This window comes from Pithys albifrons, chromosome 5, assembly GCF_047495875.1.
Source record: "Pithys albifrons albifrons isolate INPA30051 chromosome 5, PitAlb_v1, whole genome shotgun sequence".
NCBI lineage: Eukaryota > Metazoa > Chordata > Aves > Passeriformes > Thamnophilidae > Pithys > Pithys albifrons.
Window position 1 is genome coordinate 638,758 of NC_092462.1, and position 26,996 is coordinate 665,753.

At 51.0% G+C, this 26,996-nt stretch overlaps 1 long non-coding RNA gene across 1 annotated transcript; it reads left to right on the top strand.

Annotated features, from left to right (window-relative positions):
- The first annotated feature begins 4,989 nt into the window (after nt 1-4,989).
- On the top strand, nt 4,990-14,049 carry LOC139671977 (uncharacterized). The gene is made up of 3 exons (XR_011697831.1): nt 4,990-5,039; nt 10,946-11,022; nt 14,035-14,049. It is a non-coding gene; the product is annotated as an uncharacterized lncRNA (long non-coding RNA).
- The last annotated feature ends 12,947 nt before the right edge of the window (nt 14,050-26,996 follow it).

Genomic DNA, 26,996 nt, shown 5'->3' on the forward strand with positions numbered 1-26,996 from the left:
AGGGAGATGCAGGCACGGCGCCGTGGGCTCAGTTTGGGCACAGAGGTGTCCCCACAGCTGGGTGGAGAGGCTGCACCCGGGGTATGGGTTTACAGGGGTGTGCTGAGTGCCCTCATGAAATCCTGGTGGATTTAGCCTGGCATCTTGTAGAAGGTTGTAAGATCACCAGCAAATAGCAGATGACTCTGTCTCCAAAACCCAGAGATACAAAATAATGCCAGCTGAGGGAGAAAGTGTGAGGACTTCATGACTTTTTGTTGCGGCTCTGACAGATCAGATAAACACAACAACCAAACCAATACTCGCATGACTTCTCCACCACAGTAATAGGTATTTCCCGTCTGTGATAGCCTGGTAAATTTAGGGGATTTCTGGAACAAATGATTGGGAAGGGCTGCTTTAGAGCCTACATCCTTAGCTGCCAGAGATAATGATCAGAGGAGCAGCAGCTGAAATAACAGAGAGGCATGAAACCAGAAACAGACTCTCGGGCATGCTGTAAAAACAGGCAACAAAGAAGCTCCGAGAAATTATTATTGTTTCTTGAGAGTTTCTGTGAGCATGAACACCCAAGCTGGAGTGCAAGAAGACTGGTCTTGCAGGCTTGGCCCATGTTGAGAAGCAACAACCCACCACTTCACCATCTGGGAGGCAGGAGCAGGACTGGGGGCTGTGTTAGTTCATCTCCACAGGCTTTGATTTATGCTGCCCGCAGTCACGCACTGCCACGGGTTTGCCTCTTTGTTGGGACTTCTACCTGCACTTTCACAATCTCTTTGTAAGGCCTGGCATCTCCTTCTGCTCTGACAATACATGTGTGTTTGGCAGAACCAGCCTCTGGTAACTTTTAAGCACAGTTTAGCCAGGCCACAGCATGTGGCAAATTAACTCAGCAACTGCCTGACAAAACCCGTTAAAATAAGCGTCTGTTTATTCTGATGCTTAAGGAGACAACAGTTAGAGTGTTGCAATTTTACAGTTACTTGAGCCTGTGAGAGCTTGGTGAGGTAAAGGACAGTAACCAGGAGAAATCTAACAGTCTTGTGCTCCTTTAGAGCCTTCCTGGAGGTGCCTCCTCACGGCCTGTCAGCGCTGGGGCCAGGGGAGCTCCGCGGTGAGACTGCCCCAGAGGAAACCAAGGAGAACCACAGCACAGTGATGCTCGTGGGGCATTTCTGGCTGCCCCTGGACAGCAGCTGCTGTCCTGAACATCAGTCTCTGCTGTTCTTAGCCCGTGATCCTGCACTTGTTGGGTTTTGGACCCGATGTGTGGAGGTGTAGATATTTGCTTTGAAAACAGAACTGCTCAGGGCTTGGGTTTGGGGGTGAGGGTTGGGTAGAAGGTGATTGCAAAGATTTCAGTGGAATTCACAACAATGGAACGTGGTGCTCTAAAGCGTGAGCCTGCTCAGACTCACCTATTGCAGGATTTTGGGTTCTTTTCCCCTAATTTACTAAAGGACTAGATTTTTAGGAAGCTTTCTAGAGTTAATTGCCTGTTAGAAGGGTGAGGTTGGTGGCCCCGTTATGATTTGACTGGCAGTGGTTTAAACAGATCCTATCAAAACTAAGCAGTGCTTTAATTATAGCTGATGCTTTTAAGTTTTAATGAAGCTTTGTTTCCTAAGTTCATTAAGATACCAACTGCAATTTATTTTCTATGGAAGTCATGTGCAGGGATATTTTAGATTATCCTGGAAAGCTTCTCATTTAGACTACAGAAATGAAAACAAGGGTTTGCCCTGGGTCCCCTGAGTTTAACTCCATTATCTTACAGAGACACCTTCCTTGGGAAAGTCTGATTTATACTGGAGAGCTTCGTTGGGGAATGTGTGCAGCTGACATGAAAGCTGAGTGCATGTACAGGGTCTTGCACAATTTCCATGGAAGTCCACTTGTGTTCAGTGTAGCGATGCCAAACCCTTGCAGAGGGAAGGAGACTCAGAAGGTCCCAAGGGATACTTCATCAGTGTCTGAGGTGGGTCTGCAGCACCTGTGCATCCTTGATGTGCCTGAGGACTGAGTGTTGCTGCCTCTGATCACACCAGTCAGTGAGCCACGACTGGGCACCAGCACCACCCTGAACAGTTAACATTCATGTGAACACCAAAAGGAATAAGGTGTAGGAGACAGCAAAGAATTCCTGTCACTGTTTGGAGCCTGTGAGAGTTCCCTGGTCGTGCCTTGATGTTCCAGGGTAGCAGCACGTGAGGGAGCCCGGGCAGTGAGTGGGCAGTGCCCGTGGCAGCAATAGCACCGGGGGCCTTGTGAAGGGCAGGGCTTTACCCAGAGAGAGTTCTGTAAGCACAGGCACTGAGGGGCAGGCAGTGTGTGCAGAGCAGTCCGTTCCCGAGCCGTGGCAGTGCCCAGCACCAGCCCAGTGGCACCGGCAGAGGCTGGGCCCGTGTCTGGTGTCTGATGCTCTGTGTTGGCACTGCAGTGATGGAACTGTGCCACGCTCCAGGCTGGCTTTGGCACAGTGAGGAAAACAACCTAGGCTGCAGGGTCTAAGCCCAGGTGTGCTGTCTTTTCTCAGCAGAGGTGGAGAGGAGGCTGCCTCCATTCTGAGGGGTGTATCAGTGCTGCATTCAGGAGCTCTCAGTGAGGGAAACTGCTCTGAGCAATTAGTTTGGTGAGCACTCTGGCTCAAGGCTCCCTTAGGGAAATCCATGTGGTATTCTCCTTTCCATAAGGAGTGATAGAGATTTTAGGACATAATACTAAAGGTTTGGAAATCTTTAGAAGCTCAGTGGTGGCAGAAGAGCGTTACTGCCTTCATCAGCTCATCACTAAATTCAGTGTCACAAGAAGCTGTGCAAAAATACCCATCTCAACTCAGATCTCCCAAAGCAGCCTGAATCCCAGTGTGCCTCATTTCAGTTGTGTATGAGGCTCACTCCTTTCCTCCCTGCTGTGTTTGACAGAGTCCAGGGTAATATTCCTTCCGGGAATGTGCTGATCCTGCCCCTGGGGGAGCTGACACACCTCACTTACTGCCCGAGGTGACAAACACTCTCCAGAGCAGTTACCCCAACAAAGGGATCAGAGAGAAACACAGACTTAGAAATAACGATTGCTGTGCCAATGTTTCATTGTTCTAAACATTCTGTCTGTCCCCCCAGAGCTGTCCTGGGACTGTGGGCCAGCCCAGGCACTGCAGGGTTGGGTTTGGGAGCAGCATGAGCAGAGCTGACACTCACTGTTCCCTCCCACGTGTTTCAGGGTAGCGACACACCCAGACTGAGCTTGGAACAGGGAGATTCCCAGGATAATTTCTGTATTGCATTAACAAGTTTTGACACTAATGCTAATTCCTCATTAGAAGAAACATGACAAGTAGGCTGACTTAACACATACAGGGATTAATGGGCTAGAATGAGGACACTGAACACAATTCTGATGCTCATGAAAAGAGCAGATATTTACCTGACAAGTGCCTTAGATCCATCTGTGGCAAGAACTAGGAGGTGGAGTTGGTACCAGAGTTACCTTCCATCCCCACACAATTAGTCACAGGCCTGCAGACACGAGGGGTTTCCTTTCTCCCTCTCTCACCCCTCATTGCCCCACTCCCTGGGAAGGTGCAGTTCTTCTCTCTGCAATGTGAAGTTGGGGAAAAGGCAGTGAGAGAAAGGCAGCACAGCTTGGTGTGTTTGACCCCCCCCTTCTTCAGCTGCTCAGAAACGTGGCTGGGGGTACCTCAGGGGCACTCCTGGCTCCTCACCTGCACCATTTACAGAAGGACTTGGCAGTGACAGGGAAAGGGCAGCTCCTGAACCCCCCCAGCTGGATAAATGAGCTGCCCAGGTACCTGTAGCAGCCCTGCTGGAGGGTGTCTGGGCTGCTGGGAATTGCACAGCAGGGACTGTCTGCTCCTGCCAGCCAAGCTGCTGCCTCCAACTGCATAGGAGAGGACAGCCAGTCGCTGCAATGGTTGCTTGGGGAGCCTGTGGTATCCCTGGCCTAGGGAATTTTCAAAATCTGACTGGATACATCCCTAAGCAGCCCAGTCTGATCCCATGGGTGACCATGGCCTGAGTAGGGAGTGGGACTAGAGACCCAAATTCTCCTACAATCCTGCGGCAGTTCTGGCTTCTTACCTGAGACCTGTTGGTTACATGGTCTGCAGAGAAGCTCCTTTGCCCAGCAGGCAGTCCCTGAGTGCCCAGAGATCCATGTCAGAGATCCCCAAAGCTGCCATGTGCTCCAGCTGTCCCTGATCCCCAGCTTTTGCCTTGGCACTGAAACACTGCTGTGCAGGGCTGTGGGATGTGGGTGTCAGGCCCCACACACGGCCACAGGGCCCTGCCAGCCCCCTCCAGCCTGTGCTTTCTGGCTGACAGAGATTTTATGGGCCACCTGTCTCCGAGGACGGGCAGAGAAACAGAGATTTCCTGTGACTGGGTGCAGCCACCCCTTGGCAAGGCAATAAACGCACCCTGGGTTCAGGTCACTCTGCCCAGTCTCACAGTCAAGTGTTTTCACATCAACAGCAGCTTCTTGTCAGCCAGTTCAGAATATCCCTAAGCACCCTAAGCCCCAAGGGTGTGTTTCAGCCTCGTGGTGCCCAGTGGCGCGCAGTGGGGAGGCTGCTGTGTCAGCCCTGGCACAGCCCTCGTGACCCTCACTGGGCCCGTGGCAGGGAAGGGCAGGTCCTCCCTGACATGGGCCCTGCTTCCAGCTGGGAGCTGGGGCTGAGCCAGGGTGAGACATCCAGGGTCTCAGCTCCAGGGAATAGCTGGAGGCCTCTGTGCACAGCTGGAATGAAAGCGGGTGCACTCACCAGGGCTAACGGGCTGCCCCTCAATTGCAGGGCTGTTTCCTCTCCTTGTGAAGGGCCAGAATTTTGATGGGGTCTCTCCTGTTCCTTCTTGCTCTCCAGGCTCTGGAGGTGCCCTCGGCACAGGCCACGCTGGGTCCATTTCTGCTGTGCTGGCTGGGAAGCTGTGCCCATCAGACCCCCTGGTGCTGGGGCAGCTGGCGAGTGGCTGGGGACCTTCCTGGAGCTGCACAGGGCAGAGGGACAGTCATTCCCAGAGGTAAAGGAGACACCTTTTCCCTGTGGCTCTGAGGTCCCCATGCCCGCTGCTGCAGTGCCCCGAGGGCAGCTGTGTGGGCTGAAGGGGCACTCGTGGTGTGCACAGCCCGGGGCTGTGTCCCAGCCCAGCCACGCTGGGACCCCCAGCCTGGTGACAGCAGCACTGCCGGGATGCACCCAGCCCCTTCCCGGGGTGCACCCAGCCCCTTCCCGGGGTGCACCCAGCCCCTTCCCGGGGTGCACCCAGCCTGGTGACAGCAGCACTGCCGGGATGCGCCCAGCTCCTTCCCGGGATGCACCCAGCCCCTTCCCGGGGTGCACCCAGCCCCTTCCCGGGACGCACCCAGCCCCTTCCCGGGACCCAGGAGTTACAGCCCACACAGCCAGACTTCCCAGCTGCTCCCCATTTAGGGGTGGGTGCCACCCCTCCTTGTCTGCTGGAGGAACACGTTGCTTCCAGTAGTTCTGCTTGGGCTTTTTCCCAGAGACACGTGGATGCTCTAGGAGGAAGGGGGTGCCCAGCTCAGAACTGTTGCCTGCCAGGGCCTCGCTTCCCACGTCTCCTCGGTGCCGGGGGGGTCCTGCCTTCCCCTCTGTCCTGGTGCCCACTGCAGCCCTGCCCCTGATACAGGGACAGCCCTCTCTCTGAGGCTGGGAGCACTGGTGTGGGCTGGGGACACTGGTGTGGGCTGGGAGCACTGGTACAGTCTGGGGACACTGGTGTGTGCTGGGGGCACTGGTATAGCCTGGAGACCCTGGTGTGTGCTGGGGACACTGGTAAGGCCTGTGGACACTGGTGTGTGCTGGGGGACACTGGTGTGTGCTGGGGGCACTGGTATGGCCTGGGGACACTGGTGTGTGCTGGGGACACTGGTGTGTGCTGGGGGCACTGGTGTGGGCTGGGGGGCACTGGTGTGTGCTGGGGGCACTGGTGTGTGCTGGGGGGCACTGGTGTGTGCTGGGGGCACTGGTGTGTGCTGGGGGGCACTGGTATAGCCTGGAGACCCTGGTGTGTGCTGGGGACACTGGTACGGCCTGGGGCCACTGGTGTGTGCTGGGTACACTGGTGTGTGCTGGGGGACACTGGTGTGTGCTGGGGGCACTGGTACAGCCTGGGGACCCTGGTACAGCCTGGGGACACTGGTGTGTGTTGGGGGCAATGGTGTGTGCTGGGGGCACTGGTACAGCCTGGGGGCACTGGTGTGTGTTGGGGGCAGTGGTATGGCCTGGGGGCACCGGTCTGTGCTGGGGGCACCTGTCTGTGCTGGGGGACACTGGTACAGCCTGGGGACACTGGTACAGCCTGGGGACACTGGTATAGCCTGGGGACACTGGTGTGTGCTGGGGACACTGGTACAGCCTGGGGACACTGGTACAGCCTGGGGACACTGGTGTGTGCTGGGGGCACTGGTGTGTGCTGGGGACACTGGTGTGTGCTGAGGTTCTGGGAAGCGGTCACCCACTGCGCGTGCGCAGGATGGAGCGCCAGTGGGGCGGCAGCACCACCTGGTGGGGAGGGAGCGGCTCTGCGGGATCAGCTCTGGGAACGCCAACAGGGATTGCGGGCACATACACGGAGCGGCAGCACCTCCTGCTGGGCACGGAGCGGCACTGCGGGCTCACAGACGGTGGCACTGCCAGTGCTGTGCAGGGCACTGGGCACAGCAGGCCTGGCCCTTGCGCTGCCCTCCTGAGAGGTGGGGCTGCTCTTGCCTGTGTGTTCGTGTCTGTGCAGTGCTCTGCTCAGCTGCAGTGCCACAGAAACCCCTAAGGCAGCTCTGGGATGGGGCTGCTCTTGCCTGTGTGTTCGTGTCTGTGCAGTGCTCTGCTCAGCTGCAGTGCCACAGAAACCCCTAAGGCAGCTCTGGGATGGGGCTGCTCTTGCCTGTGTGTTCGTGTCTGTGCAGTGCTCTGCTCAGCTGCAGTGCCACAGAAACCCCTAAGGCAGCTCTGGGATGGGGCTGCTCTTGCCTGTGTGTTCGTTCTGTGCAGTGCTCTGCTCAGCTGCAGTGCCACAGAAACCCCTAAGGCAGCTCTGGGATGGGGCTGCTCTTGCCTGTGTGTTCGTTCTGTGCAGTGCTCTGCTCAGCTGCAGTGCCACAGAAACCCCTAAGGCAGCTCTGGGATGGGGCTGCACTCTGCCAGCTCCGTCTGCAGGTGTATTTGTCATTACAGAGTTGTTAATGGGGTCTGTTCAGCATTTCCCCCGAGCTGGCTGCCTTTGTGTGAGGTCTGAGGGCATCTGTGGAGCTATTGGAAGCAAGAAAAAGGTGATGATGATTTGCACTAGTGTGGAGTATGTTTATTGCAAACAGAGAAATCTATTTTTCCTTTCTGAGGGGAATACCCAGTTTATCAGATCTACTTCTGCTGCTGTTTTGTCACTCTGTCCTAAAGCAGGAAAGTGTAAGGAGTGTCCCTGCAGTCAGTGCAGCACAGAGGGTGCAGCTGGCCCAGGAAGGGTTCAGCTTGTTCCAAATGTCCTGCCTGCTCCTGACTGGCTGGTTAATGAACCCCTGAGAGCTCAGAAGGTGCCTTTGGGTTAATGTTAGAGGAGGGAGGATGCTGGAACTGTGGAGTCCAACACCCTTTATCCTGCCTGTACTTGAGGGGCTGATCTTCTGGGCTGAAAACATCCAGGTCCTTGAAGCCTGTGGCTTTAATTCATTCTGAATTAAATTCAGATAGAATATTAAGACAATTCTTAGACATCACCTCAGTGTTTGTGTTTGGGATTTAATATGTAATGTAAAAGCTGCATTAATAATTCTGGCTTTTACATGAAATGAAAAGGCAGTAAAAACCTGAAATATCATTTCCTGGGATATTCTCATATTAAAGAAGTCTCAGTAGGGTGTGAATTATTTGCAGTTTTTAATTTCTGGAGGATCAGCAATTCCAAACCTACATTTAATTATGATCTTTGGAATATTTTTTTAATATTCTGCAAACTGCCCACTTTTCCTTTAGTCTGCCAGGGCAGATGAGCTGACAGAACATAGTTTGGTTTGAATCATATTCTGGTGAAACATTCTGCATTTAATAAATCCACATTTTGCCACAAGAAACTGTTTCCCTGGAGCAGTCCAAGGGGATGGAGCAGCAGGAATATAAACCTCCTTTTGCTCTGCATTGCCACTTTGCCATTGTGGAAGGATTTTCCACCCGTGGAGTCCAAGGATAAACAGCTACACAAGCTGGAAGGAAGGAGAACTAAAACCCTGACCTCCAACTCTCTGAATTTTTCCATACCTTGGCCAGAGAGTATTTGGAAGGCAATATGAGTGTTATTATATTTAATTTGTGATTTAAATAAAATAAATGTAAAAATGCCAATAAAGTGCATACATCAATTAAAACAATTAATCTCTGAGGTAACAGATTCAGCCTTTTCCAGTCTGGGGCATCCAAAATATCAGAGATGTCACTGCTGGAGCAGCTCAGTGTGTGTCACTCCACAGATCCCCCTCCTCTGTCTGCTTGGAGACACGAGCAGCAAACTCAGGAGTGTGGGAATTGGAACAAAACCACAGAGTAAGGGTCACAAATACTTACAGAAACTGTCATGGCTTGGTAAAGGATGCTTATAATTTAAAAAAATGATTATTTTGGGTTTATTCCCTGAAGAGGCAAACTCTGGGCTCTCAGCAGGGGGAGGTGCTCCTGGGGAATCTCTCGGTGGAAGGACATGATGCTGCCTTGGGAACCCTGTGCCAGCCTTCCCTGGAGATCCAGGAGCTTTTCCATGTGGAGTCTGCAGCCAGGACACTCCAGTTCCTCCAGCGTGGGGCAGAAATCACACCCCACTGAGCCAGAGACTCCACTCAGAAAGCTCCACAGGGTCTCAATGGCACACTGGTCTGCAGGACATTACAGCTTGGCCTTTAGTTTTCTTGTAAATTTTGAAAATGAAGTTCTTATTGGAACTAAATAAAAGAAGGTTTGTTCTCATCCTGACATTTCTGGAGAGAAATTCCTGACTATTATAAGTATTATCTATAAAATAGTGGAATTACTGCAATTGTAAATTATGGTCCTACCATTTCCATTACAGATTTAGAATTTTTGCCTACAGATTCAAATTAGTGAATAGTCTCATATAATTGCTCATGAGACCAAGAAACTTCTTTTATACTTGTTTGTTGAGAAACTAATTAATAACAATCAAAAATCCTTTTGACCTAAGTGGTGTAGGACTAGAGAGTGTTTTTATGATGTTCTATTCAATAGTAAAGCAAGAATGTGAAAAATACATGATTTTAATGAACAAAACCCACTTTTCCCCCGAGGTGCTGTGAGGGTGAGTCTCCCAAACAGTGCCCTGGGTGCTCTGGGCTCTCACCCCCAGCGAGGGTGCACAGGGAGCTGGGAGGGGACACAGCTGGGACACCCCAAGGGACGTGCCAGGCCAGGTGGGGTCACACCAGCATAAGGAGCTGGGGGAAGAGGGTGGGGAACTGGCATTGTTGGAATGACTGTCTCAAACCCTCCCAGCTGCAGATGAATCAATGCGGGCAGAGGGTCACGGGTTGCTGTGTCTGTAACCAGAGATGTCCAGAGGAGAAGGAGACACTGCTGAAGGTTGTGCAGCCCCCTGGGCAAGGCTGAGTGTCCCTGCAGATGGAGGCCCAGCTCCCTGGCAGCCACGGGCACACCCCAGGGCAGTTTGGGCAGAGCACAGCTCTGGGGGAAGGTTGTCCTGTCAGCTGCCCTGGGCCCTGCTGAGGGGTTGGCAGGGCTGGAGTGCCACATGCTGGCACTGGTAGTTCCCTTCAGGAGGGACAATGGGCAGAGAGTGTCCATGTGCTAGAGGGGAATTTTGCAGTTTGGAGGGACACTGAGCCCAGTGTTTGAGGAGCAGGTCCTGCTGGACTCTGCCCTCTGTGTAAGCTGCAATTTGGTCACTTGGCCCTAAAAGCCCTTAAATTATTCTGCCTGTGTGGAAAGGAGGCAGGTGGGGATGGAAAACATTAGAAGTAAAAGCAGTAATTGAAGGGATCTCTGGCCATATTCATAGAAAAGACAAAGATCCTGAGATTTGTGTGAGTGTATATGTACAAAGGGATGGGTGGGTGGAGGGAGGGATGGATGGATGGATGGATGGATGGATGGAGGGAGATATGGATGGATGGATGGATGGATGGATGGATGGATGGATGGATGGATGGATGGAGGGAGGGAGGGAGGGAGGGATAGACAGATATGTCTCAGGATTTGAAGCCAGACAAAGTAAAATATTTGTTTTCATACTGCATTATGACAAAGACATGGGCAGAGAATGCCCAGTTAATGATTGCAAAATAATTTAAGTTTCAAATGTTTCCTTTTCTCTTGGGGAGTTTCAAGGCACTTCATTGCTGGTGGAGGTCAAAGTGCAGCCTGTGGCAGTGAGCAGGTGACAGAGACCAGTGCCATTCCCACTGAAGGAAGAGGAGCCCAGGCTGGAAGGAGGGGGAGAACACAGGGTGGGCTGCAGGGAGAAGGAAGCACCACAGCCAGCAGGAACAAAGTGCCACTGCCAAGCACCTCTCCATCATTTGAGGGTGTCTCAGAAAGCCCAAGGATGCCCCTGCCCTTCTGGCAGCAATTACAGGGAATACAGAAGAGGGAGCCATGGCTTTTAGGGAAAGGGGCTGTGTGATATGGTGGTGCTGGGATCAGCAGCTTCTTTTTGATCATCTATCAGCTCCAGCTGGGAGGGAGAGAAGCAAGTGATGCCTGAGAAAATCCACCTGGAAGAAGGCTAGAGAAGGGAAGTTGTGGGGCAGGGTAAAATCTTTGAGCTAAGAGGAGGGTGGAAAGTGAGAGACTAATGCTTTTTAGCTTGTTTGGATTTTCTTTTCTTTGAGTTTTACTTGTTTTATTTCCTAAGGAGTAAGTGCCTCAGCTTGCATTGTGCTCCTGCAGGGGTTTGAGTGAAGAGTAGCAGGTGTTCTGGAGAAGGGAGTTGGGAAAGCCCTGGTCAGTGCCCTGAGCTCCTCCTGGTGAGTAAACATTGTCCTATCTCATACTACAGCAACAGCAAACATAGACAGACTTGAGCAAGTTCTTACTCCCTTTCTGGCTAATGCAGAGTTGTTTGTGCTCAGTGAAAAGGAGACTTTAAAGGTGAAAGTTCTGTATGTTTTCTGTGTGGCACTTCCAGACCCAGCAGGACCAGATGTTTCTGGGAGTTTTTTGCCAAGTCACTGATGCCAGTGGTGCCAGCACCACTGTGTGGTTGGGAACCAGCACCATTTGCAAGGCCTCACATCCAGGAACTCTGCAATGAGCTGAGGATTTCTTTGGCCTTCTAAAGTCAAGCCCTGAGCAATGTATTGGCAGGCAGGAAAGGAGGAAACTCATTGCAGAGGCTTGCTAGGCTCGAGATAGATCTCTGCAAAGCTGGGGAAAGTTTTCTGTGGCTCTGCTGAGTTCCTGTTTAATTCCTCAGCCAGACATGGCCTTGCACAGCTTGTGCAACACAAGGGACTGGGAGATCCTCTGTGGGAAACACAGCCCATAATAACCCTGTTTTCTGATCTCTGCTCCTCTGATGCCACCCTTTATAGAACTATGTATTGTTTCTGAAGCACCTAATGAAGAAAGGGCTTTGTGAGGGAATAAAGCCATTGGAGTTGCAGGAAGTAATGGCCCAGGAACAGGCTGACTTGTCTCGTTGTTACACACTGACATTGTTACCAGATGCCTCATTTGTAGTCGTGTCCTTTGAGTGGGCTCACCACACATTCCTTGCAAAAACTCTGACTCCCAGCAAATGCTTTTTCTTGTTGCTGTCTGGATGTCCAGCAATGTGGACTGGTGGGTTTCCAGCTGGATAAATGTGGGCAGGGTATAAAACTCAGTCTCTTCTTTCTTGCTGCATTAGGATAAGCTGCATCCACCAGCTCTCCTGTGTTCTTAGGGGATAAAAATGAAGTCTAAACACAACTTTTTGAGGATGTGTATCTGTCAAGTGGGAATGACTGAAGAGTGTAGGAAAAAATTATGAAAATGTAAATGGTGTTACACACAGGGCCGTGTTCCATGTCAAACTGCACAAGTGTTTTGAAGGGGTGATAAATTCTCTGTTGGACTGGGAAACTAATGTGACCAAGGGGAGAGACAGGAGAGGACTTTGGGGGAAGACTTGTAGGACTTTTCTGTCCAGTGTCCATTCTGTACTTGGAGTGATGGGTCCTTCAGAGCCCTAAGGAACACTGAAGGTGGGGCAGGGGTTTGCCAGGTGGCTGAGCAGGTGCTGAACCCCCATGTCTGGAAAGTGACATTTTGGTTTTATAACCATGGCTTTGGGGGGGGTTGTTTGTCAGGTTTTGTAGAGTTTTGGGTGGTTTTCCTTCTTGCTTTTGTTGCTTGCTTTGGGTGGGGGAACTGAGTGTTTCTGTGTTGTCCAGATTTTCTTGGAGCTCCCACATCTATCACTGCAGTGTCTGCACTTGTATTTCTAATGGATTCATCTTCACAGCACAGTGGGAAGTGGAAAACCACAATTCCTGCAGTTCTGTGCTTAGAAACATGGAATCATAGAAACACTTAGGTTAGAAAAGACCTTTAAGGTTATAAAGTGCAACTATTAACCCAGCACTGCCAAGGCCACCACCAAACCTTGTCCTAAATATGATAAATAGCAGCAAGTCCTCTCAGAAATGGGCACATGTAATACTGGTATCTCCTTGGGTCACACTTGTAGACTGTCTGAAATGTTTGGAGTGTTTGGATTGATGTTCTGTTGGTTTTAGGTGGAGCTTTAGTGATCTCTGACTGTCCCCAGGTCTCTCCCCTGTAATTCCAGCCTTCTGATGACACTGGAACAGGGACCTCCCTACTTGTCCTCTTCAAACCCCCCTCAAAGCACTTCAAAATTCAATTCACTGCAATCCACAGAACTGTCTCTTTCTGCTAAAGACACATTTTTGATCTTTATTGCAAGAAAAATGGCTTTTGCCACTGAACTTCACAAAGAGTTTGAAAGAGCAAAAAATGACTTGCTGAAAGGAGCAGCCTCTGCTGAGCTTGCCTGTAACCAAACAGCAGTGGCTTTTATTAAACACACAGGGCAGGGCCTGAGAGGTGGCAATTGCCAGAACATCCACTGATTTCAGAGCAGCTGGGACAACTGAGAGGGGCTATAGATCAGACTTAATCCTCCAGATGTGTGGGTGAGGTGTGAGTGCCAGGAGGAACAAGCGATGCCCAGATGATGGTTCAGTGCCAGCCCAGTGCCTCAGTGTCTGTGCCTGGCACACAGGTTGGCAGCAAAGCCCAGGCAGGGCTGGAGCCCCAGGCAGGGAACGCTGTGGCTGCTGGCACTCCCTTGGTCAGTGGTTCATTCAGTGTTTCTGAATGGAAAGTGGAACCACAGCCTGGCTCGTGCCCAAAGGATCCCCAAGGGGCAAGAGGTGCCTCCCTGAGCAGCTTCATTTCATTGCAGGGTGTGATTCTGCTGAGCATCACTCTGCATTTGCAGGCTCTGCTGCCCTTGCTCTGCTCTGGTCCTTCCAGTCTTATATTGTCACTGAGCAGTGACAGTCATATTTTAGTATTAACAACACAGCCAACAGCTCTATCATTCCTTTGTCATTCCTGAATTTTGGTCAGACTGTGTCCAATTCTTGTTACTTTTTCCAGTCAGTTTGGAGGAATACAGGGAGCCTTATTTTGACCTATTCCCACATTTGTATTGTTTGTAGCAAGTCTGTAAAGACAAAAAGTGGGGAATGTGTTTTTTTGCAGCAAGAATTCATTTCAGTTTACATGTCAAAGGAGGAGCTGAGAAAGAGACTGGGTTCAAAGCCAAGTCTGTGCTGCCAGCATTGCCCTCTGGGGGCCTGCTCATAAAATATTCCTTTTTGGCCCCTGATGTCTGTGCCCCAGGGCCCTGCTCCCTGTGCTGTGCCACCTGTGTGGCCCCACCAGCTGCAGGCCATGACCTGCTTATGCTGAGTCCCTGCTGGGGGAGCTGACACTTCTCAGGGAAGCTCTTTTTTCTTCTACAGTCCAGCAAAAAGAGGAAATCTGGAGGCTCCTGACACTCCCAGCACAGGTATGATTTCACATTTAAATTGTGAGCCTTTCCCCTGGCTCAGCCTCTGCTCTGTCCCTTTGGGTACAGAGATCTTGGGTTTGCTCAGCTGTTCCATATTCCACTGGGTGCAGATGATTAAAACTGGTATCACACAGAGTATTAATTTTGCTCAGAACATCAGAATTCTTGTTCTTCTTTCTGTCCATTCACTTTGGTGACAATTTGTAGCCAAACTGGGGTATGGCATTCAATGTGGAATACTGAGAGATGTCACATAATTTAAACCAAAGCATTTCCTTGAGCTAAAGGCACCCAAACTGCCCAAAATATGTAACCCAAATGTGGCCTGGTTCACAGATCCCAGTGATCCCAGTGATCCCAGTGCCCGCTGTGCCAGCTCACAGATCTCAGTGATCCCAGTGATCCCAGTGCCCGCTGTGCCAGCTCACAGATCCCAGTGATCCCAGTGATCCCAGTGCCTGCTGTGCCAGCTCACAGACCCCAGTGATCCCAGCGATCCCAGTCCCCGCTGTGCCAGCTCACAGATCCCAGCGATCCCAGTCCCCGCTGTGCCAGCTCACAGATCCCAGCGATCCCAGTCCCCGCTGTGCCAGCTCACAGATCCCAGTGATCCCAGTGCCCGCTGTGCCAGCTCACAGATCCCAGCGATCCCAGTCCCCGCTGTGCCAGCTCACAGATCCCAGCGATCCCAGTCCCCGCTGTGCCAGCTCACAGATCCCAGCGATCCCAGTCCCCGCTGTGCCAGCTCACAGATCCCAGTGATCCCAGTGCCCGCTGTGCCAGCTCACAGATCCCAGCGATCCCAGTCCCCGCTGTGCCAGCTCACAGATCCCAGCGATCCCAGTCCCCGCTGTGCCAGCTCACAGATCCCAGCGATCCCAGTCCCCGCTGTGCCAGCTCACAGATCCCAGTGATCCCAGTGCCCACTGTGCCAGCTCACAGATCCCAGTGATCCCAGTGCCCGCTGTGCCAGCTCACAGATCCCAGTGATCCCAGTGCCTGCTATGCCGGCTCACAGATCCCAGTGATCCCAGTGCCCGCTGTGCCAGCTCACAGATCCCAGTGATCCCAGTGATCCCAGTGCCCGCTGTGCCAGCTCACAGATCCCAGTGATCCCAGTGATCCCAGTGCCTGCTGTGCCAGCTCACAGATCCCAGTGATCCCAGTGATCCCAGTGCCTGCTGTGCCAGCTCACAGATCCCAGTGATCCCAGTGCCTGCTGTGCCAGCTCACAGATCCCAGTGATCCCAGTGATCCCAGTGCCTGCTGTGCCAGCTCACAGATCCCAGTGATCCCAGTGCCTGCTATGCCAGCTCACAGATCCCAGTGATCCCAGTGATCCCAGTGCCTGCTGTGCCAGCTCACAGATCCCAGTGATCCCAGTGCCTGCTATGCCAGCTCACAGATCCCAGTGATCCCAGTGACCGCTGTGCCAGCTCACAGATCCCAGTGATCCCAGTGCCCGCTGTGCCAGCTCACAGATCCCAGTGATCCCAGTGATCCCAGTGACCGCTGTGCCAGCTCACAGATCCCAGTGATCCCAGTGATCCCAGTGCCCACTGTGCCAGCTCACAGATCCCAGTGATCCCAGTGCCTGCTATGCCAGCTCACAGATCCCAGTGATCCCAGTGATCCCAGTGCCTGCTGTGCCAGCTCACAGACCCCAGTGATCCCAGTGACCCCTGTGCAGGCTCCTTTAGGGAGGGGCTTGTTCTGGTCCCCAGGGCTTGGTCTGGCTGTGCAGCTCCCCGGAGGGGCCCAGTGCAGCCCCCCAGAGAGCCCAGTCCAGCCCAGTGCAGCCCCCCAGAGAGCCCAGTCCAGTCCAGTGCAGCCCCCCAGAGAGCCCAGTCCAGTCCAGTGCAGCCCCCCAGAGAGCCCAGTCCAGCCAGTGCAGCTCCCCAGAGAGCCCAGTCCAGCCCCCCAGAGAGCCCAGTCCAGCCCAGTCCAGCCAGTGCAGCTCCCCAGAGAACCCAGTCCAGTCCAGTGCAGCCAGTGCAGCTCCCCAGAGAGCCCAGTCCAGTCCAGTGCAGCCAGTGCAGCCCCCCAGAGAGCCCAGTCCAGCCAGTGCAGCCCCCCAGAGAGCCCAGTCCAGCCAGTGCAGCTCCCCAGAGAGCCCAGTCCAGCCCAGTCCAGCCCAGTCCAGCCAGTGCAGCTCCCCAGAGAGCCCAGTGCAGCTCCCCAGAGAGCCCAGAGAGCCCAGTGCAGCCAGTGCAGCCCCCGAGAGAGCCCAGTCCAGCCCAGTGCAGCCCCCCAGAGAGCCCAGTCCAGCCCAGTGCAGCTCCCCAGAGAGCCCAGTCCAGCCCAGTGCAGCCAGTGCAGCTCCTGCTGCTGCTCAGAATGTCCCTCCCCTCGCTCTGAGTGCAGATCTCAGAGTTCTGTAGGAGAACGATTGTCTGTCTGACAATACAGCAACAGCAGCAACATCAGAACTTCGGGGCAATTCTATATTCAAATGCCTAATGGCACTTTCCTGAGTTCTTAGTTGTGAACTTGCTTTGTCACTATCTTTAAATTCAGTTGCTCCTTACAAAGGCACAGGAGCAGGATGATAAAACTTATTAAATAATTGAGTGTTTCCTATGCTTAAATGGCATCAGTTTGAAACAAAGGGTGTATTTATGTTTTCTTTCTTTTCACAACAGTAAAAGTGGTAAGCACTGAACTAAAACTTATTTAGTGGGTAGTGAAAGTAAAGCAGCCTCACCTCGCTAACTGAATAATGGATTATGATTTACCATGTTACATATTTGTAAAGGTGCTTCTGTTTGCTCATTTCAGAATAACTCAGGACTTCCCTTACCCAAGTTATGTCATTAATATTGATACTAATCTTAGGGGCAGTGTTAACAATTGTGTCAGTCAGAATCCTTAGATTATTTACAAAACTTTTCAATGTTTAATGTCAGATTCTGTTTTTCATAAAAAATTATTTAACAGAAGTTTACTAACAGTCTCAGAGCTGAAATGCTTTCAGTGTCCTTTGCTGTCCAGTGCCCACAAATCCACCATGTGGTTGGTGCAGTTCTTGGTCAGAACTTTACAAGGAGCATTTTGTTGTTTCTTCTTTATGTTTATATTAATCCTGAGGAGTTTTGAGAGTATTCACTGCCTTCCTGCCATTCCTGTGCCTGAAGCCTTCTTAGAACATGTTGTTTGAGGCAACATTTAGCAGAAAAATGCAAATAGCCTTGCAGGGAAGAGCATTTGGCAGAGAACTCACAGTTTAATAGTAAAACTTCAAGTGGAAAGGCTTTTTTTGACAATGCTTTCTTGCTTTCTAGGACTGTTGCCAGAACAGCACTGGAGCCAGGATTGTGTCTGTCTGGTGGGACCAGGAGGAGCTCCGGGGCTGCTCTGACTGAGCTGGAACAGGATCCAGGCTGGGAAGTCGGACTGCCCTGAGCGTGGGATGCACGGCTGGTTCAGAAACAACCCAGGCTAAGGTAAGGTAAGATGGCAGTGCTGGTGTCTATCAGCTCATGAGCAGCTTGAGAGAGAAGAATGGTCCTTTGAAACTCTGCAAAACACAGGAATATTTAGTGTGCAAAAGGGAGCAGTGAGAGAGTTCAGGTCACACTCTGGTAAATGCTAAGTTGGACTGTTGGCATGTTAATGGGCTTTGGCTTTTCTTGGTCTCCATGGACTGTTGGCTGTGGAATTGCAATACTTTCATGCATAAATCCCACATTTCAAAACAATCTGAGTCCCTTTCACCTGCTCCAGTGCTTTAAAGAAAGTCTCCCTGTGACCTGGATCTTGAGACAGCCCAAACCCAGGGGCAGGGAGGAGTGATGAAGGCAGGAGGGACTACAGGCAGAGGAGGCAGGGGGAAATGAGAGGAAGGGAGTCCAAAGGAAGCAGCAGCTCTGGAAGGAGCACCCTGTTCAGGCTCAGCACAGGTCCTTAGGTCACTGGCTCTGGCTGGAGTTGGAGGCTGCAGCTGTCACCTCGGGGGATACCTTAGCCAGCGAGAGACAAAGTCAGATGACACTTCTGAGCATTCATATCCCAGCTCCTCCTCACTGCCTCCCAACTCACCTGAAAGGCTCCTCTTGTTCCAGATGCCACTGAGCTCTCTAATACTTAGGGATTCCTCACTGGGCGAGCCAAAGACCACCAAACCCCATTGGAGCACTCACTGATGTGTGGCTGTGCCCCTCCCAGTGGACAGCCTGTCACTGCAAAGAAAACACAGACACTTTTCATGAGTGTGGCAGGGTGTGCAGGGCAGAGCAGTTCTGGGGTGAGCAGTGAGGGTAACGAGGGGTTGGAGCAGCCCCACGTGTAGGTAGGGAGGGTGACAAAGGTGACCTTCAAAAACAGAGACTAAACCAGATTCCAAGACTCCTAAGACAGCAGTGAGAGATAAGAACTTCAGGACCAAAGAGACAATACTGTAAACAGCAGAGTCCCATTCTGGAACTGTGAGCTGATCCATGCAAGACCACACAGGCTAAAGTGGAGCTGTAGAGACTGAGCCCAGAACTGACAGTCTGCACTTCCAAGACTAGAGAGACTAATGTGGAGGTGTTAATGGCCCAGCCCAGAAGGGGCAGCCAATATTTCTCACCACACAGAGACTAAATCAGAACCAGAACATCTGAACCCCCTGCTGAGAGCCAATACATCCAAGACAGTACAGATAATGGGAACCACAGAGTCCCAACCCAGAAATTAGAGGTGAAGCTTTGCAGACCATAGAGACAAAACCAGAACTTCAAGTCTGTAAATGACAGCCAGTGCCTCCAAGATCATAGAGACTTAACCAGAACCATTGAATTCAAAGCTCAAAGTCCCTTAAAGGCTTTATTATCATCTGGGACTCTTTCCTTGTTATCTTAATTAACTGTTTCTGGGGCTACAGACAGGCCCTGTGAGCATTTGGTAATTCCCACAGGCACACATGCTCAGTTCTGCTTTAAAAGAGAGGAAGAAATTCCTCCTCTCCTGTCCCTGCTCTGCTGCACTGCCCAGGCCTGGGTCAGGACAGAATAAGCACTGGCAGTCAGGGTGGGGAAGGCACAGTACATAGCACTGTCCCTTTTCCTGCTTCCCAGTGCTGCACTCCCAAGGAGAAGCATTTCCCAAGCAGTGGCATGACAGATGCTCTGAGAGATGCAGAGGTTCTGGGTGGGCACAGAACAAAAACCAGACTGTCTTTGTTCTTAAATAAAGGGAACTTCTTATGGAGTCCCAGCAGGTATTCAGCCCTTCAGTAAAATGATGCTCAGAAGAAAAACCAAAGAGCCCCCAAAACCTCCTGATGCCTAAATTCCTGCAGAAGACTCCCCAAATAATACTAGTGGAGATAAACAGATAAAGTAGCCCTTTTACTAGAAGCTTCCAGGTGCATACCAAAAGTATGAACCTGTGCAGCAGTTCATTGTTACAGTTTCCAAAGCTTGAAATAACTGACATATGCACTATCCACAGCCACCCCGTGGTACCATCTTCCCCTGCTACCCAGCCTCAGAACCTCTCAGAACTGCCCCTTGGAGCCCCTCCCAGGGCTCTGAACTTAATCTTCTGTTTTGTCTTCAAACTACCTTATTGTCTCAGTTGGAGTTCTTGCAGGTGTTCCTCAACACAGTGTGTTCTTGGCCATGTGACAATAAAGTCCAGGAATGTGTGAGAAAGGGCTTAGCAACTTCTGAACAACACCAAAACTGTGAGACACTCAGGAAAACCTATTGAACTTACATAACTCAATAAACAGATCTGCACAATGCACATGAAAATCCTCAGGTATCACCTTCAAAGCCACAGAGATGAAACTCACCCTTATTCACCTTTCCCAGTTCCCCTCACTTTCTTCCATTAATTCCTTTTCTATATAGCTTTGGAGATTGTTGAGCTTATTCTGCCTCTACCCCCAGACAAAGAGTTTAACTTCTTCCCTGGAGTGCTCCATTTTGGTGGACACAGCAGCTGGAGTAAAAAAAGCATCAGCACCCTCAGTAAGGACCAGGCCTTTTACCCATCCCCAGTTCAAGCCAGAGGAACAAGGCTGGTGTGGCTCATTCCTGAGCCTGTAGACCTGCTGGATTTGGCTGCTCCCTTGCCCCAGTGCATGGTGGAAAGGGGAGTGGCTGTGGCCAGGAGTTTATAAACCTCAGCCTTGCTCAGGGGGCTCATTCACCGGCTGGGCTTCAGTGAGTTCAGAGCTCTCCCTTTCTTTTTTCAATTGGGATTTCAGGGGTTCCTTCAGCTGTTTTAAATAAGCTGTCTGGTCTCTGAGGAGCAGCCTCGTATTTGGCAGTGAAGAGGATACCCTTGAATTTGGGGGGTTTTCAGTTGTAAGTTAGTTTGTTAATTATTTTTTAAAGTAATAATCTTGTGCTCCATGTTCAGAGATGGTAAGACACTCTTGTAATTTTTTTTTCCTTAGGAGCAGTGCATGTTTCTGCATTTGCAGATCATCTCTACTGCAATTTTGTCTTTTTTCATCAGTTTTCTGAAATCTTGAGCTGAAGTTAGTGCATGTTGAAGGTGGCTTCTTACACCCAGGTTTCCAAGCAGTTAGTTGGGGGCTGTAACCCAGAGAGGGATGGAGGAAGGGAGGGAGGGCTCGGGTCTGAGGTTTGGAATAACCAGCATGGAAAGCAGTGTCCAGGAATAGTCCTGTATGTGCCCTGGCAGGTGTCCCCTGGCTTTTTAGATGTGCCATTTAAATTTGTCTCTCACCCAGATATTCTCTGAGATGACAGTCACAGCTTCTGACTCCTGCTGTAGCTTGGGACCTGAGCACCTTACAGCACTAGAGAAACTGTGAGTAGCAGAACAGTTGGGTTTGCCTGATGGGCTGCTAAACACCTGCATCACTTTTGGAGTTCTTTCTCATATGTTGTCTGAAAACAACCCAGCAACCCCAGGAACATCTGAGCCAGCTGAGCCAGCCTTCCTTCAAGTCAGAAAGAGATTCACATCCCCAGCTCTCTGAAAGTAAGTCAAGGGCTATGACTGGGATAAGGGATGAGAGAGGGGATCAAGTTTGTGATTTGTTGGGAGTGCTTTTGAAATGATGGGATTAATGGAGAGTGGAGTGTTATGGAGACAGCACGGCCTTTCTTTGCCATGTTCATGGAGACAAGGGGATCCAACTCTTAGGCCTGTGTCACCTGTCTATCACCCTAGAAAATATTATTGACTATAGCCACTCAAATTGCTTTAGAAAAAAGAGTATAAAAAGAGCTTGGACGTGAGCAAAAATTGGGGAGAAATGCCATTCATCTGTGGGGGTAGCCAGTGAGCTGCCCTATCTCCTCCCATCTCCTTCAGTGATGTTAGTGGTTTGCTTTAAGGTGTGCAGCCCCTTATCTTGGTGAGTTAAAACATGTGCTAGTGGGAAGAGACTGTCTTCTTTCTTTGAGCTTTTTGCTTTGTGTTGACTGCTGTGTTTAGATTTTTTTCTAGTCTTGGAGAACTGTTCTGTGGAGGAGGCTGTTTGAGTTGTGCACTGAGGCTCAGGTTGCTGTTCTGTTTGTGGAGTGTGTTTCTGGGTTTGGATTTTTGTTATTGGTTAAGAGCAACCATGCAGATTAAATGTCATCACTGACAATGTGACCCACATAATAATTGTCCTATACTTGTATTAACAAGTTATTGCAGGAGCTGTTAGAGCTGGTCCAGTTTGTTTGTGGAGTTGTCAGCAATATAACCTGTAAGGAAACTTTACAGAGAAGGTTCTCTCTTGCTCTTAAGTGGGGTCTTGTATCAGAGTATCAAAGGTCCTTCCAAACTGTGAATCTGTCCAGCAATGTCTCTTTAAGTGAGACAAAGAATGATTTGGGCTTTATAAGGCATTGATATTCTGGGGATATTTACAGTTAAAAATTGTGTGTTAATAGTGGTGGGACAAGAAACCTTTGTGTGTGCCGCCCCCGGGCCGGGGTCGGGGGGCTGTGCTGCACATCCTCCAGTTCACAATCCCATGGCTTTGTGCTCCAGCCCCAAAGGGCTTATGGACAGCATCAGGCATCAGCCCTGGGGGCTGCTGTGCCCCTCAGCCCCGTGCCAATGCCATCTGTTCCTCCAGTCCCAAGCTGGGATGTTGAGAGGGAAAACGCAGGCAGGTACCCCAGACACCAAGCTGCAGTGAAGATCCTTGGAATAGGTTTATTGCCACAAAGTGAAAACACTGGGAAATGTTAAAATAATAAATAATTATAAATAAATAATAACTAAAGAAATAGCTTGTTTACACCAGGCAGACAATATACAGTGTACCTGTTCTCTCAGTACCTTTTAGAGCATACCTGGCCCCCCTGCAGGAGCCTCCAGCATTGCTGTGAGAACTTTATCTTTTCTTGGAACAGGCAGACAATCTCCCTGGCAGGCAGGGAGAGAAACAGAGGGAAACTCTTCATGGGAAGAAGTCTTCTCTGGGGCAGCTGAGTTTCCTTGCACAAACATTATTCCTTTCCCTTCTAGAGCAGTTCTTCCAAAGGTTTTCTGCACTTTCAGGTGTGCATCACAGTCACATCTCAGAGGCGGCGAGTCAGATGTCTCTTAGTCTCATTCTGGGCCATGTGGGCAGCCATGTTGTCCAGGCATCCCTTGTAAGGGACCAGGACTCCTTGGAATCTAAGAAGATCCTGAACATAGTGTCCTTTCACATCCATCCTTGCAACTTTGCCAGGCAGTTCTTGCCCCTGCCTTCCCCTCCATCCGGGCAGCCCCAGGTGTGGGCAGTGAGGAGAACAAGGGGGGGCCACTTTGGGTGGTTCCCCGAGGGCACCGTTTGGAGGGAGCTCCTACAGGAAGCCGTTGATCCCGAGGGGCCTCTCAAGCAGTGACGGTGAGAGCGTCTCGCCGAGCCGGGGGAAGCCTCTGCTTTGGGGGAGGCTGGACAGTCTTCAGCCACCCTCTTCAGCAATCCCAAAGTCTCCCAGGGCTCAGAGATTTAAGTATTTGCCTTTTCTATTTGCAGGTGCCATGCGGGAAGGCTGTGGAAAGGGAGGAGCATTCCAGGTGAGTCAGGGAGGACACGGGAGGAGCATTCCAGGTGCTTGAGGGAGGACACAGGAGGACCAGGGGTGCACTGAGGTTGGAGCAACTTTGGCTGTCACTCAGCCAGGTATCCAGTTTGATGACAGCTGCCCCCTGGAGCCGCTGAGCCAAGGACCTCGGTGCACTTAGGGGATGGTGAGTAGTGGAATTGTTGGGCTTTGGGTGAGGTGCTGCTGAACTCAGGCATAGATTGTGGTTTTCTTTCTTGTAGCTAAGAGAATAAGCTGGTGACTGCAGGAACCTCTGAGGGATCCAGGGCAACCTTCCTTTCTGTTGGAGGAGGATTGGCATTGCCAACTCTGTGAAAGATAAGTCGAGGGCTGTGACCTGGAGAGGGGATTAGAGCAGGACACTGGGGTGGGAGTGGAATCTGGGATGGATCTGGAAATTAGTGCAGGGGAAAGGGATGTCTGATACTGCTCACTTATTGCATGTAAAGGGAGTGACTCACTTTTGACCACAACAGTAGGGGGCTGTGCAGGGCAGAGCAGTTCCAGTCTGTGTTGTATAGTTTGTTTAGTCTGTTTTCTGTGTCTTGTGAGTCTCTGGGATCAGAAGCCTTTGTGTTCTGCCCTGGAGGGGCTTATAGGAAGTGCTCACCTGTCCTCCCTGGCATCTCGGAGGTCTCCTCGGCACAGTTGCTGATGTTGTCCTTTCCTTGCCTTGCAAGCTTGCACGTGTATCAGAATTCCATCTTGGAATTTTGCAGTCAGGTGTCTTTGACAGCCTCATTTCAGTCTGTGTGATCAGCTGTGCACTTGTGCCATGTGTCTGAAAGGAGGAGGACTTGTTCTTTGCACCCTTCTCCTCCTGCATCCCAAATGTAGCATTCTTGTGCATCCGCTTTTGTGGTTGTATCAGAGTGTAGTAAAATATTATTATTTTGTGGGTGTCTGGCCTTGCTGCCTGCTGAGTTATAGAAAAACATGAATATAAAGGAAGTACTTTTAATTTAGATGATCAGTAGAGTATAGAAGGGTGAGAAAGTAGTTACAACATGCTGAGAAACCAGGTAGAGCATTGTACAAAGTGACTATATAGCACAAGATGTTCTGTATTATCAAGGCTGTGTTCCTCTCTGAGTTGGCTGCAGGCCTCAAGGTAGATACAAATACCCTGGAAACAGGTTGGTTAGGGTTGTACAGGAGGGTCAGACTGCTAATGATGGGAGGAAGATAATGTGGGCAGGGGTTGTAGGACCACTGCCCGACAGGTGACATGTGCAGACAGTTGCCACTCATGTAATTAACAGGCGGTGTTTGGCTGCCCCCCGGGCATGCCCTTGTGCTGCGTCCTGGCCCCACGTAGTATAATGGATGGCTGATCAGTGGGGACCCAGGAGTGGGGCAGCTGAGCCACCCCCATCCTGCCCCCGAGCCCGTGTTGGCTCCGCGGGACGCCCGCTCAGCATGGGGGCCGTGCAGCTGCTGCATCCTGGGAGTGCCGGCCCGTCTGCTCCAGGGGGCGTCAGGGACAGGGAGTAAGTGCTGAAACATCAACTGTTTTGTGTCCTTATGTTTTCTTTCATTAAGTATTTAATTCTTTTTATTCTGCTTTATATTATGTGTTAGGTGTTTTATCCTCTTTATTCTCTTTTGCTGGTTGGTATTGCAGTCAATGCTGTTTGTGGCATTTTATGACTGTGCTTCTCTTTATTCTGGACGTGTCTAAAATGAACTGCTCCAGTGGCTTTGATGGGCTCTTGTTGAAGGCCCTTTTCTTTGAGCCTGTTGAGAGGCTTCCTCAGAGCATTCTCAGCTCACTGACACGTAGGGCTCGCTGCTCAGCAGAGTCTTGATTCCTGGAGTTGTTCTTCTCCCTGAGAGCTTTCTCTCACCATCACTCTGCCTGTTTGTAGTGTAATGTCTCTGGTGTGGGTGTGTTTGGCCCGGAGCTGTTCTGCCCTGCTGTGCAGGCTGGGGGAGCAGGTGGAGTAGCCAGAGGAGTCTCCCATTAACACAAGTTTGGTACCCTCGGGTGGTTACGGTGGTGGCTGAGCCCTTGGAGCAGCCGTGGGCAGTGTGAGTGCAGTCCCCAGAGCAGGGTTTGTGGGGATGGTGGGAGCTGCATGGCCGAGCCTTGACTTTGGGGGGTTGTTCTGGGGTGTCCTAATGTGGGCTGCAGTTGAACTCTGGATTTCCTGAGGGGACATGGGAACCTTGAGAAGGTGAAGGTGTCACTGAGCATCTGAGTGAGCACATTAATGCTGTGTTTGCTCAGAGCCAGGTGGACAAGATGTCCAGTGGACTCAGCAAGCTGGAGCACAGAGCAAGAGGGTGGGTCAGCACTCAGTGTGGCAGGGAAGATGTTGCTTTTGGGGCTGTGAGTACTTTAATTTCTGGCTTGTTTATTTTCTTGCTGTGAAGAGGGTGAGTGATGGGTGCTGTGGTTGCCTTGTATGGTCTTTAAAGGGAGTAACAGAAAAGAAAAGGAAGGGCCTTGAGGCCTGGGTTCTGTTTGCTTTTCACTGAGAGAGGAAAATTGGAAATAATTTATTATTATTATGGTTTTGCCATATTTAAAGGAACTCAGGGTTGCTTTTGCTTTCTGTTGTCCCTTCCATTTCCAGTCCTGCTCCTCTGGAACAGGTGCCTCTGGTGCTGCCTCAGTCACTGGTGTGGTTTCTGTGGCTATGAGAGGGTTTCCTGAGGGCCCTTCCACCTGTTGCCTATTCCTGAGTGCAGAGTTAGGGGTTTAGGACAGACAGGGCACCTCCAGTCCTGGGTCCTGTTTAAACCCTGCTCTCTGCTTTTTAAGTCTGTAGGGCAGGTAAACGATTTGTCTTGTTATTGTGGTACAGAAAGAAATCCAGGAGGTTAAAAAATATTGGCTCTGAAGTGGGAATATTCAAAGCTCTTGGTGTGACAGTTCTTAGAGGTGGATCTTGAGCACATAAATCCGTGTTATTGTAGTGCAGGACAGAACAAAGTGATGTCTGAGGGACAGGGACTGATGGAATTGGGAGCCATTCCAGCCCAGGAGAGCTGTATGACCTGACTGGCTGTGTGACTCGGGGCTTCTGCCTCCTTCTAGCACCACAAAACTGTTTGGTTCTGACTGAGCTGCATTTTTGGGCCTTTGGGAAAAAGGGTTTGCAAGTGCCCCATGCAGTGAAGCCACGTGTGCCAAGGGGAGCTTTGCCATGGTGTGTTTTTGAGACCTTCAGCTGCCTTTTGGTGAAATGGCTCGTGGGGCTCTGAGTGTTGAAGTGTCTCATCTCCAAACACCTCCATGTAACCAGCAGTGTCAGTGCTGGCCCCTGTGGCTGTCTGTGCCATCTCTGCTGGCATGTCTGGACCCTTAGAAACCAACCTCTGCCAGGAGATGATTTCCTGTGTCTTTTCTGGGTGTGCACCCCCAGCCCCAACAAGAGTAGCTGAGGTTGCTGTTTCCTCCCTTTTTCCTATTTGCCTTTGCAGGCCACTTGTGGGTCAGGTTGGTCTGGGAGGTTCATTCTCCCAAGTGAGCCTGTCCTGTCAGAAGCATTGCATCTATTTCTTCACCAGTTCCACTGTAAAACTTGCTCCAGAGAAGTGATGTGAGAAATCAGCTGTGGGAGTCAGAACTCACCTGACACCCAGTGCCTGTGTCACTGCCAGAAGACCTTGGCAGGCAGGTCTTGACTTCTTTGCACAGGTGTGTGTTTGCTGTGTCTAACCCTCCCCTCTGCTCTGATACTCATTAAATATTACCTGTGTATAGAAGGTGATAAAATGCCCTGTGGGTCGTTGGTGTTGACAAAAGCCTCAGGAAACTGCAATGCTTGGGAACTCCTTTTTGTGCCCCAGAGCAAGTCTCTCAGGGACTGTGTGAGTATCTGAGGCTGATCTTTTGGAAGGAGCTTGGTGTGATGGGGCAGAGAACAAGACTACAGCCCCCCTGGTGTGTGTGAGGACCCTGTAA